Raw genomic sequence first — 19559 nt, forward strand, 5'->3', positions numbered from 1 at the left:
CCTCGATCATCCATCCGGTCAATTTTAACCTTGACCTCCCACAGCTGTACTGCTTTACTCAGTCCCCAAAAGTCCCTGCTTGTGCTGCTTATGAAGCAATAGTAGAGAGGAGAAACAAAGCCCATTCCTTTAAGAAAGATTCCGCCTCCTTTTTTATAAGCAAGCGCCTAATGGTAACTGGGGAGTCTCTACTAAGTCACTTTACTACTCAGCATTGGGAGAAGCTGCAGCGGCTGCTGTGGCTGTGGCTGCCGCCGCCGCCGCCGCTGGTCTGAGGCTGCAGTGGGCTCCTGTGCAGCACTGCAGAACCCACACCTACAGAAGACACACACGTCTACTACCCTTGACACAAGAACGCCTTGCATCTCCCGCGGGTAAGCCGATCTTTTATCCATTTTGTCCAGAAACTGTGGGAAAGGGAATGATCATGGAAACGATGGCTCATCAGACATGCTTAAAATGGATTATGTTAATTTGTCTTCTTTGGGGAGGGGGTTGTTTAGATCTGTGAGTGGGAAATGCTCTACATAGTAGAGACTATTGTCTGATAAGTGCTCCTAACATACTTTTATTTATTTATTTTTGCTATTCATAAAAGGCTAACCTTGATGCATGCAGAAGCTTTTCATTTTTTTCTTTATAAATGCAAAAAAAAAAAATCCAGCCACTCCCAATATCTCTCTCAAATACTGCAGATATTTTTAAACACCAAATAAAATGACAGGCTGAGCATTTTCTAAATATTTTCTCACCAAAGTCAGGAAGCCTTCCCTTGATCCTTCAGGGGTATTTAAAAATCATAAGGCATGGTTAGATTTTGAGCAGATGGGAGATGGTGGTAGACTAAAATTTCTATAGCCTTAGTCCAGTGGAGAGAGAAAATGAGGATAAATGAATCACAGTTTGTGCCAACACAAGATTCATTTTCCACACTTCATATGTGGGAAGAGGAAACTACATTTTAATTAGCACATTTTTAGGGAAGAAAGAGGGGATGAGGCTAAGGGGGATGGCATGAAGTATTTGAGGGGGAAGAGAACAGTCTGCAGAGGAGGAAGGAAATGAAGTGGACCGTCGCCAGTGCCTTGGAAACGAAGGGAGATAAGGGTGGGGAATGAAGTTTGTTCTGTTTGGTAGGGTGGGGTTGACTCCAGGGACCATGAATAACTAGAATGGCGCTTGGAGGGGTGTGCTTGCGAGTGGATGCGTGTCCGTGGAAGACACGTGTGCGGAAGGGATGTGCGAATCGTGGGTGGCAGAGAAGGGTGTGCATTACTGGGAGGTCTGTTTGGAGAACAGGTTGGAATGAGGAACGTGTCTGGGCGACGGAGGGGGAGGGGGCCCAGTGTCACCTGTGGATGGATCCACATCCCTGCTATCGCATGTTGCCAAGTTTACCCAGCCCCAAATTCATTTTGAAAGCTGGCGCTGCCTCCCTCGACTCTTCCCCTCCAAGAAGCCAGCTCCCCTAAGGTCACAAAGCCAGGGGCCAAAGTAGGGGTGGAGACCCTCCACCGGCCTAAGTGGAACCGGACTGAGAGCGCCCTTGCCCGGTCCCGCTGGGGAGGTGAGCAGGGGGAGGAAGCGCCGGAGAGGCAGTACTCTGAGAAGAAAACCTAGGCCCCTCCTATGGGGGGCGCGCGGAGACTGAACCTTAGCCGTGGCCGCCCCCTGAAGACCCAGCTGCCAGAGCAGGCGGCAGGGGCTGACCGAAAGCTGCGGCTCAGCCTCGGCGCGGAGAGGGCTCGCTCAGGTTAGGGTGGGCGACATTTCTGTGGCGTCCCTCCTCCTCCTCCTGGTAGTCGGGTTTCCGTCGGGGTTATTTCCCCCTCTGACGCTCAGGGGACGCCACGGATCGGAACATAGCCGGAGGAGGACGCCGAAGAGGTGCCAGGCAGCCGCCTAGCGCCAGGCCCTCCCAGAGGCCCGGCCGGCCGGTAGGTCCTTGCGGCCGCGGCTACACAGATGTGGTTAGAGGGCGGGGAGGGGGCCGAAGCCGCTGGAGGCAAGGCTCGCGAGGGGCGCGAGGGGCCGCAAGGGGCGGAGCCTTGAGGAGGTGGCACCGAGAACGTCCTGTGATTCTGAGGGGCGGGGTCAGGACGCTCGGGGGGCCCAAAGGGCGGGACCAGGGGCGTTCGGGGGTGCGAGGGGCGGAGCCAGAGACGCTTGGGGGCCTGTGGGCGGGGCTTAGGGCGGGGATTGGGGGCGGGGCCAAAGGACGCTCCGGGGGCGTTCGGCCAGTCCCGCCAGAGCGCGAGCGGCCCGCGGGTAACGGTCGCTTGGGTCGAGGGGCGGGAGGGGAAGGAAGGGGGTTTAAATTATTTTCTTCAAAAACAGTGAGCGAGAGCTAGAAGCATCGCGACCCAGGTGTCGCCGCTTCCTGCTACAGAGGGCTCGGCGCCCAGGTCCCTCCCTCCTCACGCCCCCTCCCCTTGTGTCCTCCCTGTGGAGCCTTGCGGCGTTTAAGAGGCGGCGGCGGCGGATCGAGCGACCGCTGCAGCTCCCGCGGCCGCGGAGAAGGAGGAAAGGGAGCACAAAGCCAGCTGCGGGAGGCGAGCTGCGAGGTAATCCTGAGGGGAGAGAAGGCGCCGTCGTCGAGCCCCTCCTCCCAGCGGGGACGGCCTGCGCCCGCGCTGGCTGGGCGGTGGGACCCTGCCAGGGGGTCGCGCGGGGGCGGGGAGTGCGGTGGCTTGCGGGGCCGAGGGGACTTCCTCTTGGCTGTCCCCTGCGTCCTCAGGTGAACGTCTTCTTCCCGGGGGGCCGGAGTGGGAGCCGTGGGCTGGTCCGAGGGGAGGGGACCCGAGGGGGAGGGCCCCTTGGTGCCGCCGGGTGGGCCCGACTCTTGGGCGTCCTCTGGTTTCCCTCGAGAGGGTAAGGAGTTCTGAAAATCAAGAGCTCGTTGAAGCGTGGGTGACCTGGGGACCTTAAGCTCTGAAGGTGTGCCCCCGAGGTTACCGCGCTCGGAGAAGGTGGAGGTAAGGGAAGGAATGTTGGTTTGTTTTGTTTTTCCTCATTTAAAAAACTTGTGTTACTAATTGAAAGCGTTCAGCCACCTCTCTCCTGTAGTCCGCGTCCCCGGTCCTCCCAGCGCGCGCACACACCCCTACGAACACCTACACGTTAAGGTTGTGCTTCCTGCCTGGGGTGACAAGCAGAGTTGGCAACAGGTCCCCTTGGCTGGTGTTTGGGGCACGTCCAGCCTCTTTGGAGGTATGCTGTTACAGCTGAGGCAAGACCACAGAGACAGGTAGAATAAGCTAGGCCTTTATTAAATTGGCAAGAATGGCCTTAGGTGAACTTTTTTGTTGCAGAGATTTAATTGCAAGTAGGTGCCCGTCTAAAATGGGAGCGTAGTAAAACCACTAATTTCTTTGGCACGTGTGCTTTTGCCACTGACCACTATAGTGGTAAGGAGAGAAATGGAATTTAACTCAACCAAGAGGCTTTGAGTTGGGATTATATACAAGTGTGGTGAAGGAGTTGATAAGATTCTAGGAGTTGGAACCAGCTACGTAAACGTGTGTGCATGTTTATGTTAAATTATACAGTATTTCTGATTTAGCAGTATGAAATGATTGCTTTTCTTGGAATGAAGTGCCTCTACATTGTGCTTAGTATATCCCAATTTGGGCTTCAGAAGACTTTCAAGAGAGCGTTGGTAAAGAGAGTAAGAGTGCAGGGTAACCCGTCGTTAAATTAAGTTGCTTGGCTATTAAAAATTTTGTGTAAGTAAGGTGTGGTACCAACTCATTTGTAGCCTTACTTTTGGAGCATATGTGTAACGTTTTTTGTATTCAAATCTTGATTGCATTTTAATTGACCTGTAACGTGTTTTCCTTTGCTTCAATTGACCTGATTAATTTTGCAGAGGGAGGGCCAGGAAAAAAATGGCCACTTTGGCTACATTTAATTTTTCATCTTTTTAAAGAGTTCGCTTTTTTCTCTTCCCACTTTTTTTCTTCTGATTTTATTTATTTGAGAGAAAGCAAGTGGGAGAGTGAGCAGGAGCTGGGGAAGGGGGCATTGGGAGAGGGAGAAGCCGACTCTCCTCGGAGCCAGGAGTGTGATGCGGTACTAGATCCCCAGACTCTGGGATCATGACCTGAGCCAAAGGCAGACACTTAACCGACTAAACCACCCAGGTGCCCGATCCAAAGAGTTCACTCTTTAAGAATATTTTTTTTTTTAAGATTTTATTTATTTATTTGACAGAGAGAGATCACAAGTAGGCAGAGAGGCAGGCAGAGAGAGAGAGGAGGAAGCAGGCTTCCTGCTGAGCAGAGAGCCCGATGCGGGACTCGATCCCAGGACCCTGAGATCAAGGCAGCGGCTTAACCCACTGAGCCACCCAGGCGCCCCAAGAGTTCACTCTTTAAATTAACCTCAGGTGCTGGCATGTTGGTAGAAGTTTTTAAAGAACAAGCGTCCTATCAATCTTGAATGTCTCAATTTAAATGCAAACTAAGAGATAATTGGTCATGGGGCATTCAATATGTTGTAGCTTTTTTACATGTATGATAACAGGTTTGTTAACATTTGACATGACAGGTGATCATGGGAAATTTATTTTGCATAATAGAAGGATTGTATTTCAAAATGTTTTACATTCTAAAAATGAAAAAATTGTACACTTCTAATTCCTTTTTTCAATAATGCTGTATTGGGAAGAATGTGCTTCACTCGGTGATGTTTAAAGTGTGCATTTGGTCTTTGTAAAACCAGAATGTCTTTTGAGACTAAGATGACATAACGTCATCTCCTTCACACAACCCTAAAATCTGGACTCAAGGTGGGGTTCAACTTGTGCAGTTGTGAGGCTTCCTGAAGTAGGTGTATCATGTCTGTTTTGTTATACCTACATAGCCTACACAGATTGTTAGCTGTTTAATTTGTTCTGTGGCAAAGCATTTGGTTAGCAGTACTGGACAGCACTTACGCATGTCATCAGGGTATGAGAAGCATTTTTATTGAGGGAAGAAATTCTATAAAAGCATAGAAACCCAAATCTGAACAAATTCAGTTTGTAGAGTGTTGGGGAATGATAGTATCATAATACTGAGTTGTTTTATGTAAAGTGTTTACAATATAGTCTGATATTCAGTAAAGCGTTTTGTGTGTTTATCATCATTAGTGTATAAAGTGGGTCGTTTCAAAAGGTGGTTATATCATACTACATAGTAAGTGAAGACGAAGCAAATATTTGTAAGAACCCATATTTTCTCTACCTCTGTGCCAGACAGAGTTATATGATTTAATTAATTTATTTTTCACGACAACCCAGTGACTAAACAGAGACAAAGGTTTTTGCCCAAGGAGTATAGGCAGTAGGTGCCACAGGCTGGTTCTGAACCGATAGTCTGACTGTAGAGTGTAACTACTGGGCCCTGCTATTATACTTGCAGTAGTAGTTACAAATTGGTGAAAGGTCCTCCATGTATTTCCAAGACTGCAGGTGTATGCCTTTGTGTTGTTTAGCCACACCCTTTTGTATTAATACCACCAATAGGTTGTTTAAATATGAAGGGTGGATGATTAATCTGCATTAAATAGGATCACCTTTTGACTTTGGAAGAGGATTCTCTTTTGATAAGTTTAGCTAAGATACTATATATGGAATAGAGTATGTTATCTTTTTTAATTACTATAATTAAAACCCTTTTTATTTTTATTTATTTATTTGTTTTTGTTAAAGCTTGCCAATGTGTTAGGGCCCACCAGGCCCAACAGGCACTAGTTTCCCTTGGAGAGTTTCTGCTTCTGCACTTAATCAGTAGGGTTGATCTTTTGATTATCAGCATCATATCAAGCTAAGATGGATTTTTAACTTAAATTTGTTCTAAATTCTACCTGAGTTGCCTCCTAAAATTAGCTTTAAGATATAACTAGGATTTGTACTTTGTCACATCCTCACTGAATTGTGTGTTGCTGCTTCACCAATGTAGTTGATAGGTCCAGCAAATAAATTACAACCTAATTTAGGAGCTGGTTTAAGTAATGTTTAGAATTATTGTAGAGAACTGAAATGTCCTTTTGTTGACAGTTTAGTGAAATACAATGTTAGGAAAAAATGTTTAAAAACAAGCATATGTTGAATTAAGAAAGCCCAAGCTGTATTGAAGACCCAGGTTACTAATCTGTTTCTCACATACATAAATACTAAATTTTTTAGCTAGAATTAATATTCAGTGCTGTTTCCAAATCCTTTGGAAATGCTAAATATGTAGAGTTTGAATAGGAAAAAATTTTAAATGTCTAATCAGAGTACTATTCTTTCTTTTAAACATGGACACCTTATTTTAAATTAATTAAGGAGTCGTAGGCTGTGTCAGGTCATTGAGGTTCAAAATGAGTGCCCTGATACTTTCCTGTCTTTTGTATTAATGGTTTATCATTTGAACTCGTTTTTTAAGATGTTATTTATTTGACAGAGAGAGACCGCAAGTAGGCAGAGAGGCAGGCAGAGAGAGAGGGAAGCAGGCTCCCCGCTGAGCAGAGAGCCCAATGCGGGGCTCCATCCCAGGACCCTGAGACCACGACCGGAGCCAAAGGCAGAGGCCCAACCCACCGAGCCACCCAGGCGCCCCAGTGGTTTATCATTTGATCTTGGGGTCCATTCCAGTGTATTTTATAGATGAGATTGTTGTGAAGTCTTTCGGGTTCTGCAAGTGCCTAAGCTCTCATGGCCAAGAGCCAAGACAAACTCAAATTTTTACTGTAATGGATTGTATATATTTAGAATCCTTTATATCATACAGGTTAGAAGTCTTTCACTGACTGTGTCTTGAAAGAAAACATGTCTGTTAACCCTTACATATTCCTTATATGTAGTAAGTAAATGAATTTAATTTTTTCCTTTTAGCAGTAGGTGGTTATGGACACAAGTTTATAACCATCCTACCTGAGGGTGGTTACTATCTTTCATGTAAAGTTAAAAATTATGCACCTGGCATTTATACAGTAAATAATTTGAGTATGAACAATTTTAACTGCAAATTGTGTTGATTAAAATTAAGTGTTACAGGAAAAAAGGTTTGTGGGCTCTTTATTTCATGTACATTTTAATAATACCGATCTTTTATATCTTGTCAGGTTTCAAAATGCAGTTCAAAATTAAGTTAATTGCACAGTTGAACACATACTTGAATGTTAAGATGGTACTGTTTAACTTACCATAGAGACTTAGATGATAGTACAGATAAGAATCAGTCTCATGTTTCTTAAACTAATTTTTGTTAGATATCTGAAAAGCTGCCTTAATAATCTCCCAGGTTTCTAGGATATTACTTACTACACGACAGAGCAATTTAATGAGGAGTATCTTAGAAACCTTAAAGAGTGAATGTGGCTTTCAGTGTTATCTAGTATAACCCAAAAAGTAGTAACATGATCACCAAAAGGTATAAAATGAATGAAACCCATCTTTGATATTAAAAGGCTTATTGCTCTTATAAATTTCCTTCTTAGGAAGATAGTATAGACTGGTTTCTAACCGCCAAAGCTGAATGTTATTGTATAAGCTTTGATGTGCAGTTACATCTTTATAATGAGTTTAGATCTAAATTGAACTTTCACCTGATAACAGACTTATCTGCATTGCCACCATATGCCTTACATTTACTTGTTTTTAAAAGTTGGTGATAAAGCTTAATGGGAAATGGTAAGACCTCCCGGGTTTAAGATGAACTTTGAAACCTTTTTGTTTCAAATTGTCCAAAACTAGGCCTGAGGACATTGGCGAATGGGCAGTACATTAACTAGCATTTAAGATTGCTACCTCATCAAACAACCTGGGATGATTAAACTCACTTTTTCTGCAGTAGATCTACATGACTTCATAGGATAACAGTTTCTCACAACTAGCCAGCCAGGAGTTAAAACACTTTTTGTAAGCTTAAGGGCAAATGACATAATGTTCTTAAAAGCCAGTGTCTCAAGAAATACACTGTATATATTAATAAAACTTTCAATTTTAATGCTCCCAAGGTGCATTAAGGCAAGTGGACATTAAGGCAAGCAATTGATTAAGCAAGATGGAAATCTAACTGCAGGTGACATACATGAAATTGTCACTGTATTCTTTTTGCTACTCATCATACTCCTTTAAATTTATTCTTTTTTTTTTTTTAAAGATTTTATTTATTTATTTGACAGAGAGAGATCACAAGTAGGCAGAGAGGCAGGCAGAGAGAGAGAAGGAAGCAGGCTCCCTGCTGAGCAGAGAGCCCGATGTGGGACTCAATCCCAGGACCCTGAGATCATGACCTGAGCCGAAGGCAGCGGCTTAACCCACTGAGCCACCCAGGCGCCCCTAAATTTATTCTTTTAATTATTTTAACTACCCCATGCCCTTACCTCTTTGGAAGAGGAAAGGAAGTGCAGGTATGAGTTCAGGAGACTGTTCAATTCCACTCCCAGGCTATTGTTGGTTGCCTGCTAGGGGAACTGGAATTCCAACAATGTAGAAGGCAATCAGGTTGGAGAAGTGCTGAGTTTTTCAGTATCTTGGGACTTGGTGTATACCTTTAATTTGTCACCATCAGCAATGTTTCTGTGACGCTCTTCCATAATGGCTCAGTTATCCTGTACAAGGACAGCATTTCCTTTTTCCTTTTTCCATACAATAGTCTCATCCTGTCATCTTTTGATCTGGAATGACTAAATGCCATACCAAAAAAAAAAAAAAAAATTGGGTTTATTCCGCATCCTCACGGAGAAGATACAGGTTTACTTGGTATGTCTGAAGACATGTATTTTGGGATTACGTCCTTCTCAGGGTCTCTTTAAGAATGCTGTTTTTAATCCTTCAGAAATTAGAGCCAGCCGCTGTTAGCTGCATTGCCATTTCTAATCTCATCTGTCTTATTAGGCTCCCCTTACAGAATCTTTTCATTACTTTCTTAATGTCTGGGGAGCAGGGGTTGGGGAACGATGATGGTCACAGCTCAAGTGGAGTTGTGAGTGGGCTTTAAGTGCATAGAACAAGTGGTGCAGAGAGTGGAAAGGGGAAAGAGATAGGTAATGAAGTTGATATATTGGTCTTATTCCTTGTCCCCGCTCCCTTTTTTTTTTTTTTTTTTTTTTTTATCTTTAAAACCGTTTTCTTTCACCTTACCTTCCTCCTATGCCTTTTATTGCCAGGACTGCATTTTATCTCTTCTAGAGAAAGGTGGAATGTTCAAGGTGATTCCTATCTGATTGCTGAAAAGTTTGGCTTTTAGCTAGAAAGTTGACTAAAAGGAATTTCCTTCCATTCCTCTTTACAACTGTCTGTTTTCTAAATTTCAAGAAAAGATCTCTGAAACGGAAGTGTGAGAAACCTTACTTACAATGTAATAGTTGGGAGCCTTTATGCATTAAAATTAAAATACATATTATTAATCAGAAATCATATTGTTTAAGCACTTTTTTGCAAAACTGAATCTACAGTAATTTTGTGTTAGGATGTTTCTTTTTAAGTGGGTGTCAAAAATTATTTTTAACCAAAAAATGTTGAAAGTAATATGAAAGTAAATCTTTGGTCTTAGTGAATGTTGATGACAAAAAAAAAATCATAGTTCTCTAAACTATTATCACTAAATACTCTAATGAAATACTAGATAGACAATGATTTGGTCACTGAAAGACTGTCACCTCTAAAGCAGAACATAATAGGAACAGAACACTTTATACTTGAATAAGAACAGTGTATCTATCTGCTTGACCTAGTGAAGGCCCTGAAAAGCTGATTACTTGGTAATCACTCAAGTTAGGTGATTTTGTGTTTGATGTATTTATAATCTGAATTTTGCTGGGCTCTTGAAAAGTGTCTGGTTGGACCATCAGCTTTTGATGAATGCATTTCTGGAGGGATTGTGACTATCAGAGTGCTTTGAAGAGAGAAACCCTGTTTTGTGTCCTACCTGACTGTCACAGAACATGCTTCTTGGAGGTGGTTTAATTTGGGATTTGGGCTCAAAGGGAAGAGTGCCATCTACTGAGTGGCCAGCATCAAGTAGAGCAGCCCCACGTGTTTCTCACAGAACTCTCGGCTGGCTCCTGGAGTAAACCAGACTCCACTGATGAATTTGACAGGATTTTAGTACCAAATAGACTTGTGGCTTGCTTAATTTTAATTACTTTGTATCAGGAGGCCTAAACACATGGTGGATAACTAAATCACCACTTGTTGGATTACATGGGAAAGGAGAAACTTCAAGAAGTTGTTGAGACTTTATATTAAATAATAGTGTAGTCATGGTGAAATCCTTATTAACTCAAAAGTGCTAAAGACAATTATTTTAGTAAGGCATGTTTCATAAGTGGTTCCGGTTATTCATGGCTTCTGCAGACAATGATGATGTTGTTTAAAATTTGGTCCTAAAATAAAAAAAAGCATTTGTTTAACTAGAGGTAAGGGTTTTAAGAGTATTTGAATACTTTTTTTTCTTTTTTACTTTGTCTCCCTTTCTAAGGCAGTGATTCCTCCTTGAGTGATTTCAGTGTTTCAGAGTGGGTTTTATTGTTATTTTGCTTTACTCCAGTGATCTTCTGTTTTGTTTTGCCAAGTTTTTCCTAACTTCCCGAGACTGCCGCTGGTAGTAGTCATGGGTAGAACAGGAGGTCACAGAACCAGATGTAGGTCAGTGGAGGTTTATGATACCTGGAGTAGGCCTGTCGAAGCCAGACAAGAAGGAACTCTGACAATATGAATTGAAAGGAAGCCTTGAAATTATGATAATATCTTTGTTGTTACATATCAGATATAATTAATCAGTAACCATTTTTCTCAGCCCTTAAAACCTCCCAAGGATCCCATTAAGCACTTTACATAAATTATCTGGAATTTATTTAAGTAACTTGCCCAAGATCGTACAGTTGATAAGTGGCAGAGCCAAGGTTTGAGCCTAGGGCTAACTCCTTTAAATGGGATGCTGTACTGCTCATTTATTTAAGCTCTTTCTTGTTGGTGACTGCACAAAAGGCTTGAACCATGATTATAATAGTATTTATGCCTATGCTGGAAAGTACTGGTAGTTTTTTTGTTTTGTTTGCTTGTTTTTTTTAAAGATTTTATTTATTTATTTGAGAGAGAGAGCAAGTGAGTACCAGCAGGAGAAGGGAGAGGGAGAAGCAGACTCCCCGCTGAGCAGAGAGCCTGATGGGGGGCTATATCCCAGGAATCTGGTATCATGACCTGAGCTGAAGGCAGATGCTTAACCCATTGAGCCACTAGGTGCCCCCTCTTTGTTTTTTAAAAAGGTGATGAAATGGGTTAATAGGATTAAATTTCAGCAGGATCAGGAAGTATATAGGAGATAGACCTTCAAATACTTGCTATTTGGTTTTATCTAAAATAGTAATTTCTTTGTTCCTTTTGCTATGTTATTTATTGATTTAAAACCATAAGAAAAGTTTAATTGAAACAGTGAATTGTTTTCATGTTGCTTAAAATGTGCTACTTCATGGGAGGAGGGGTTGAGTTACAGAAGGGTTTTACGCTGGAGTTCTGGTGGAGTTGCAGTTGGGGGCAGGTAGAGGGATGTGTTTGTGGCCTTTCTGTATTTTGCTTGCTCCTAAATAGTTTTAAGTAGTAGTACTTTTTAATGTGACAATAATATCCCATATCCACAGCACAATAAAATTCAGCCATGTGCCAGTCTGAGATCCTGGGGGAACTTCAATTTGTTGTGCACAGCAAGTGTGCTCTGAGGACCAAACGAGTATTATAACTCTCATATATGTACTAATAGTTTTGGATGCATGTATCCTCTCAATTAAGAGTTATTTAATACCTACTATTAGAGAGTGCTTTTGGCTTTTAAAACCTATTTTGACCTTAAAGGATATCTTTATTACTTTCGCAGGTTGGGAATCATTGTTCGGTAAAACCAAAAACTTCTAAAATTGCAGTTCAGTGATGGTTGTGGTGTGTATTCTAAATCCAGTCACTCCTTAAGGGCCTCTAACTCTTCCCCTTTCATATGTGAGAGAATTATGTTTTGCATTCCAGAAAACCCCTATAGGAATATCAATTACATAACTCCTTGGATTCTGACCTTATATTCTAGTCAAAGGTAGAAAAAGTCACCAACAACTAAGATGACAACACAAAGGATGTTCCTTGTCAGTGTGTGATGAATGCTGAATAGCAGGTACAGATAACAAAGACTATATAGGTCTTCACATCAAGAAAGGGCCCCCAGAGATGGAGTGGTCAGAAAAAAATCTCAAGCAAAGAGGGCAAGGGTGAGCCTTGAAAAGCAGGATAGGATTTCACTAGGTGCGGGCTGTGAAAGACATTACTGTCCATGAAAATACATATTTTTTCTGTACCATTATGGGAAATAGTTTATAATCATGGTTCACAGTCTCTTTTCACTGCAAGGCACTTGAAGGCTACAGTGTAAGTATACTCTTATGAGTAATAGTGCCAAGGGCACACCTCCCTCAAAGGTATATTAGAATATTGCAGGGATGGAAAGGAGAGGGTGGTGGTGAAGAGCATGTAGATTTTTTTTTTTTTTTAAGTAGGCTCCATGCCTAGCGTGGAGCCCAGCATGGTTCTGAACTCAACAACAGTGAGATCAAGACTGGAACTGAAACCGAGAGTTGGTTGCTCAACCGACTAAGCCACCCAGGCACCCCAGTCATATAGATTTTAATAATACTTCTTATGAGCCCCACATGAAAATGACTGGTTCACAGAAACATCCTAGTACTGTTACTTTGAAGTAATGCTTAGGAAAGTTTGGTACTTGGAAGACTTTATAAATGCTCATCATTTCCAGCACTCAATAAGAAAAGCCTCCTTTTGGGAAGAGGTGTGCCTTTTTAAAAAAAAATCTGAATTTGTCCATCATTTACTTTGCCAAATACCAGAGTATAATTCTGTTGATGGCTCTGTTGTATCTTTTAAATCCAATGTATGGATAGATAGCCTTATTGATATTATGAAATGTAATCATTTGTACTAAATTTTTGTTAATAATGTCTTGTTTTGGATTTTAGAGGATTTGTTCTGAATTCTCTTAGATTTTGTAATGCTTATCACTTACTTTTTGAAAATACTTAGTGTAACTATTCAGGATATTTTGAGCAAGTCGCTTTATTTATTTCTCACTTTAGGTTTCTAATATAAATTATGTAGGGGTTGGGATAGATCATCTTAAGATCAGTTGCATTTGAAGCTTCTGTGATTTTACTTCTAAGGAAGGTAAACTCCCCAATTAGTGGTTTTACTTGGAAGGTGGCCAAGAAACCTGTGAGTGTACTGTGTGAAGTTCCTGAGAATGGATCTAACAGAAGGCCAAGATCATGAAAGTCTTTGGCTCTATGTATATGTGGCAATTGAGAAAAGCGTATCACTCCAGAATCCCCAGAGTTTATTTTAGTTCTTCAGAAGCTAAGGGCCCTTGGCAATGGACAATGGATAGATCCTTTTTGAGAACAATGAAATAAATAAGGATAGCCATTTTTCCTAAAGCAAAGTGTAGTAACATAATGGTATATTTTTCAAAAAGTGGTGTTTTTCCATTCCCATTCCATCTTTACTCTATTTAATATATTAGTTCCTTAAAAATATTTGATTTCTGTTTAGCTCTTCTTTTCTGAGCAACTTTGTGTCCTTTTATTTGTTCATTCATTTAGCAAATATTTATTGAACATTCATTATATGCCAGCCTGTGTTCTAAGTTTATGGGAATTCAGTAAGCAAAACAGAAGAACTGTCCAGTCCTAATGGCATTTATATTCTTGAAGTAGAAACAAACAAGTCAAGTATGGGTTGTACTGGTGTAAATGTTCTGGAGAGATACAGAGCTGGAAATAAAAATGGAGTATTTGGGTATATGGCAAGTTTAAATACAGTGGCTAGGTGAAGCCTTCACTGAGGAGGAGACATGTGAGCAAAGACTTGAAGAAGGTAAGAATGTATGTGATGAAAGGGGAAGATCGTGGCAGATGGCGGTGGTGCGGGGTGGGGTTGGGGGGGTGGGAGGGGGGAAAGCCCTGAGGCTTTCCAAGAGTATTTGGCATGAATGAAACAATGAGGGATGAGTGTTGGGAAGCCATTGGATGACTTTGAAGAGGTGGGACATGATTTGACATAGGTTTTCAGAGGATTCTTTTGGCTATGTTTGACACTAGGCCATAGTGGTGCAGTAATCTTGGTGAGAGATGATGTATATGATAGAGGTGGTCATATGTGATGGGGTTCTGGATATATTTGGATGATACAGACTGTGATTGGGTTCTGGATATATTTGAATGATACCGACAACAGGATTTGGCAACTGGGGTGTGTGTATATGTGAGTCAAACCTAAGACCAAGGTTTGGTGTCTAGACAAAAGTTTGCAGGAAGAACAAGTTTGGGGAGCGGAGCAAAGGGAATAGGAGTTCAGTTTGAGACCTATTAAGTTTGAAATGTCTGTTAGACATCCACTTGGAGATACTGAGTAGGAGGTTGCTGTGAGTGGAAATAGTTACTGCCCACTAGATAAACTTGATAGTTGTCATTATTTTCCTCTTTCACTTTTAAAAATTTGCGTATTTAATCCCTTTGATGACCAGAATAAACTTGACTGTAGTAAAGGCTTCATGTCTTAATATTTTAAAGGGATTCTTTGTTAAGACCTTGAATTTACTTTTAACTTCTAAAAACATTGGTCCCAAAGGAATTCTTCTCTAGGCATAGCACAATTTGCTTTTAATCAAAATGCAAAACTGTTGTTACTGCCCTTTGAAATGTGTGTGAACAGTTTGTTCTTCAAGAAGTTAATATGGTTTAATGGTTAAAAATAGTAATGTATAGTTATTGTTATGACCCAGTACTTTTCCTAGGTATATACTTGGGAGAAGTGAAGACATATTGTTCACACAAAACACTTGTATGCTAATGTTCATAGCAGCAGTATTAACCTGAAAGTGGAAAGATCCTGAAGGTCTGTCAGGTGACTAATGGATAAATATGGTATATCTATGCAATGGAATTTTTCCAGTCATAGAAAGGAATGAAATATTGACACATTCTGCAACATGGATGAATCTTGAAAGCATGTTAAATGAAAGAAGCCAAACATGAAAGGTCACATATTGTTCAGTTCCATTTATATGAAATGCACAGAATAGCCATACCCAGAAAGCAGATTAGTAGTTGACAGGGCCTGAGGGGTAGGGGAAATAGGGAGTGACTGCTTAATGGGTACTGGGTTTCCCTGTGGGATGATGAAAAAGTTCTAAAACTAGATAAGGTTGATGGTTACATAACATGGTGAATATACTAAAAGCTACAGAATTGTACCATTAAAATAATGAGTTTTATGGTATGTGAATTATATCTTAACTTTTAAAAAAGGTACCAAGAAAAAGAAGCATATGTGGGCACACATGTGCACAACAATAACTAACACAGTTTATGTGGACCTTATTTCTAAAATGGAACTGCTTTCTCAGTTGAAAGTTGATGAAGCAGGACTTAACCACACTAAACCTGATTTAGCTTGATTCACTTTGAGAGGCAGAGTTAAGATACTTAGATCGTTCAGGTAGAAACCTGGAAGCAGTTTATGATTTTATCCTAGGCAAGTCATAAGTGAGTTTAATTTTTTTTTTTTAAATACCTAATTTCAGGGGCACCTGGGTGGCTCAGTGGGTTAAAGCCTCTGCCTTTGGCTCAGGTCGTGATCTCAGGGTTCTGGGATCGAGCCCCGCATTGGGCTCTCTGCTCGGCAGGGAGCCTGCTTCCTCCTCTCTCTCTGCCTGCCTCTCTGCCTACTTGTGATCTCTGTCTGTCAAATAAATAAATAAAATCTTAAAATAAATAAATAAATGAATAAATACCTAATTTCATGGGATGGCCTAGATAACACAAAAGAAAGCTCTAAGATGATCATTTCTGTGAGTCTCAGAGAACAGAAGCTAGTTTCTAAATAAGTTTATCAGGTCTTAAGTCAATAAAGATGGCTTTTTCTCTATACCTATAATTTAAAAATATGGAGAACTCAGTTCCCAGTGATTTTTTTTTTTAAGCCAACCCAAAATAATATTTCCCTTCTTAAAAACTTTTATTACTATCAGAGTTGCCTGCTGAGGAAGTAGATCGAAGGATTATCTTTAACTTTCCTACCACTTACTACTCTGTTATTTTTAAAAAATGAGATATAATTCACATACCATAAAATATACCCCCTAATATTATTATGAAGAAATATATATATTCATATATTCTTTTATTAGAGTGAAAGCTTCTAGAGAACAGAGGTTCATATTACTTGGATGGTTTAACATGTTTTCAGCATTTTAAGGGAACACATGAACAAGACAAGAAGGATAGGACAGGGAGCTAGGCACTTCTGTATAGCTGGTTCCAGCAGTAGCTTGAGAGCTGCGCTAAAGCAACAATTTAAAGTAAGTGCAGGGGGACAAAGAGAAGGGAAATATTTATCCTACTAAGAGAAACAATTCATGAAGGAGGTTGACATTTAAGTTGAGTTTTAGAGGATCTCAAATGTTGGAGGAGAGTGAATTACAGATGGAGAGGATAGAAAGGCATCTAGGTCTATAGGATAAATGTAGTGGGAGAGGAAACAGGAGAGTAAGGTTGAGAGCACTAGATCTTGAAAGCCTTGGATACTATTTTAAGAAATTTACATATTATTCTGGGGTACTTATTCTAGCTGATGAGAGGCATCACCAGATGTGTCTGAGATTGGTGGTGTGAAGAATGTTGTGATGGAGAAGGTGTTGGCAAGTTAGGCATGTTAGTCACTTAGAGATAAGCAAATCAAGTAAGGCAGTGGCTTTGAGATTAGAAGGGGAGGAATGGGACATTTTGGAGGCAAAAATGTGTACAACTTACTGAGTAATGCAGAGGTTGAAGGAACATTCCATCACCATGGGTAGAAATTTTAATGTATTTTACTCCAATTCTCTGATTTATGACAGAGGGGAGATACATCTATACTACTCTTTTTTTTTTTAATTTAAAAGATTTTATTTATTATTTATTTGACAGAGATCACAAGTAGGCAGAGAGGCAGGTAGAGAGAGAGGGGGAAGCAGGCTCCCTGCTGAGCAGAGAGCCCGATGTGGGGCTCTATCCCAGGACTCTGGGATCATGACCTGAGCTGAAGGCAGAGGCTTTAACCCACTGAGCCACCCAGGCGCCCCCATCGATACTACTCTTGAAGGTATCTTTTCCTTACCGTACATAAAAGACTTTAGAAATGTTACTATTTTTTAATTTTCCTTAATTTTTACAGCTTGTCAGTTATTAGCCAATGCTCAGTCTTCGGATTTGTTTAAATTTGCATCTTTGGAAATGGTTGAATAGTTCTCATTTTGGTGTAGTATTCTTTGTTTACAAATGAAACCTCCTACCTATGCTGTTTTGTATTTTGAACTTTCGTGTAGTGAAATAATAAAGAATTGAAGATATAGAGCATTTCAGTATCAAGTATTGCATGCTCTCATTACAGGACATTGTGTTATCTTCAGGTTTCCTCTTATATTTAGTGGTTTATCTTGGAGCTTCAAAGTAAACATATAGTGAGCACCTATAAGAAAGAATTAAGAATATCAAGAAGCACATTCAAAATATATTTTTTTAGTTTTAATTTTAATTTTTTTAAAGATTTTATTTATTTATTTGACAGAGATCACAAGTAGGCAGGCAGGCAGAGAGAGAGGAAGGGAAGCAGGCTCCAAGCTGAGCAGGGAGCCTGATGTGGGGCTCGATCCCAGGACCCTGGGATCATGACCCAAGCTGAAGGCAGAGGCTTTATCCCACTGAGCCATCCAGGCGCCCCCAAAATATATATATATATTTTTTGGTGTAAATTTAGTAGAGAATCCAATCCAGTAATTTTTTGCATATTTGCGTAATGAAACAAGTAACATAAGATTTGTTTCCTCTAATGTTTCCTATTTTGTTTTTAAGATTTTACCTATTTATTTGACGATCACAAATAGGCAGGAAGGCAGAGAGAGAGAGAGATGGGGTGGGGGGTTGGGGGGAGGGTAGGATGTGTGGAGCAGGCTCCAGCTGAGCAGAGAGCCTGACTGGGGGGCTCCATCCCAGGACACCCTGAGATCAGGGCCTGAGCTGAAGGCGGAGTCTTAACCCACTGAGCCGCCCAGGCGGCGCCCTTAATGGTTCCTATTTATTAAAAGGCATGATTGGCTATTTTTGTGGCTTTGTAGCTCCATTAAATAAGACATGTGACAAAGAGATACTATAGTAGGACATAGTTATTTCATAAATGGATGGAAGAAAATAAAAGATTTGACCGAACTGACTTCTATAATATTATAAGCTAAAACTTCCATGCTTAAAATTTTCAAACATTAAATAGCTTATTCAAAAGCAATTCTTAAAAAGAATTCATTGACATAAAATATGTTGCAAAATTTGACAATCAGAAGAGTAAAGAACCCTCACTGACTTATTTAAAAGCAAGAATTTATTAACTTCATTTCTTTTTTTTTTTTTTAAAGATTTTATTTATTTATTTGACAGACAGAGATCACAAGTAGGCAGAGAGGCAGGCAGAGAGAGAGGAGGAAGCAGGCTCCCTGCTGAGCAGAGAGCCCGATACGGGGCTCGATTCCAGGACCCTGGGTTCATGACCTGAGCCGAAGGCAGAGGCTTTAACCCACTGAGCCACCCAGGCGCCCCTATTAACTTCATTTCTAAGGTAAGTTTATTGTGGGACATATTTCTATAAAATTATTTTCATTTTTAAATATTTGAAATTAATTTTTTTTAAATATTTTATTTATTTGCCAGAGAGAGAGAGAGAACACACAAGCAGGCAGAGGCAGGCAGAGGCAGCGAGAGAAGCAGGCTCCCTGCCCAGCAAGGAGTCCGATGCAGGACTCGATCCCAGGACCCTGGGATCATGACCTGAGCCGAAGGCAGCTGCCCAACCAACTGAGCCATCCAGGCGCCCCTGAAATTAATTTTTGAGTAAGAAACTTAAGGATGTGGAAAAAAATCCAAAAGGCACAAAAGAGTATATTGTGAGAAGAAAGTTGTCACTCTACCCCCAAACCACTCAGGTCTCTTCCTTTTGTGTATATTTTTCCAAATATATTTTTCATTGTTTATTTTTAAATTCCTGAATCAAGACTTTGCCTGCCTCTACCTGGTGGATGAATTGCTGCATAAGAGACAGAGCCTTGGGCTCAGAACACCCTCAAGAAATAGCCAGCCCTGTTCTCTGTGTTGTTTCCAGATCCATTCTCTCTCCCTCTCTTTTCTAAAGAGTATCCTTTTCTAGCTTCCTCTCCACTTAGAGCAGAAGTATGAAGAGTGGGAGGTGGAAATTGTAATCATCTGTCACTCCTCTCTCATTCTAGGCAGTGACAGATAACTATGAAAGCGTACATGCTAACAAAGCAAATTCTGTTTGAGAAGTGTTCCCATAGAAAAACATCCTCTAGGAGGGAGGACAAAGAAGGGGTCAGGAATGGTCAGCCTTTACCGTCATCGTGCATCTGCCCCATTAAGCAAGCTGTAACTATACCTTTTCTAAAACTTTTTATTTTTGGTACTTGGCATTATTTTGTTGACTCTTGCCT

At 41.0% G+C, this 19559-nt stretch overlaps 1 protein-coding gene across 2 annotated transcripts in view; it reads left to right on the forward strand.

The window, feature by feature from the left end:
* The first annotated feature begins 261 nt into the window (after positions 1–261).
* Positions 262–19559, forward strand: part of ADD3 (adducin 3) — a 128149-nt gene continuing 108851 nt past the window's right edge. Inside the window, exon 1 of one of the 2 annotated variants that reach the window (XM_044240479.1) lies at positions 262–374. The gene's annotated coding sequence lies outside the window, so the exon portion shown is untranslated. Of the gene's footprint in view, positions 375–2245; positions 2565–19559 lie in introns of those variants that run through there. The other variant, XM_044240478.1, reaches the window with a different exon arrangement.

The sequence above is a fragment of the Neovison vison genome, chromosome 2 (genome assembly GCF_020171115.1).
Source record: "Neovison vison isolate M4711 chromosome 2, ASM_NN_V1, whole genome shotgun sequence".
NCBI lineage: Eukaryota > Metazoa > Chordata > Mammalia > Carnivora > Mustelidae > Neogale > Neogale vison.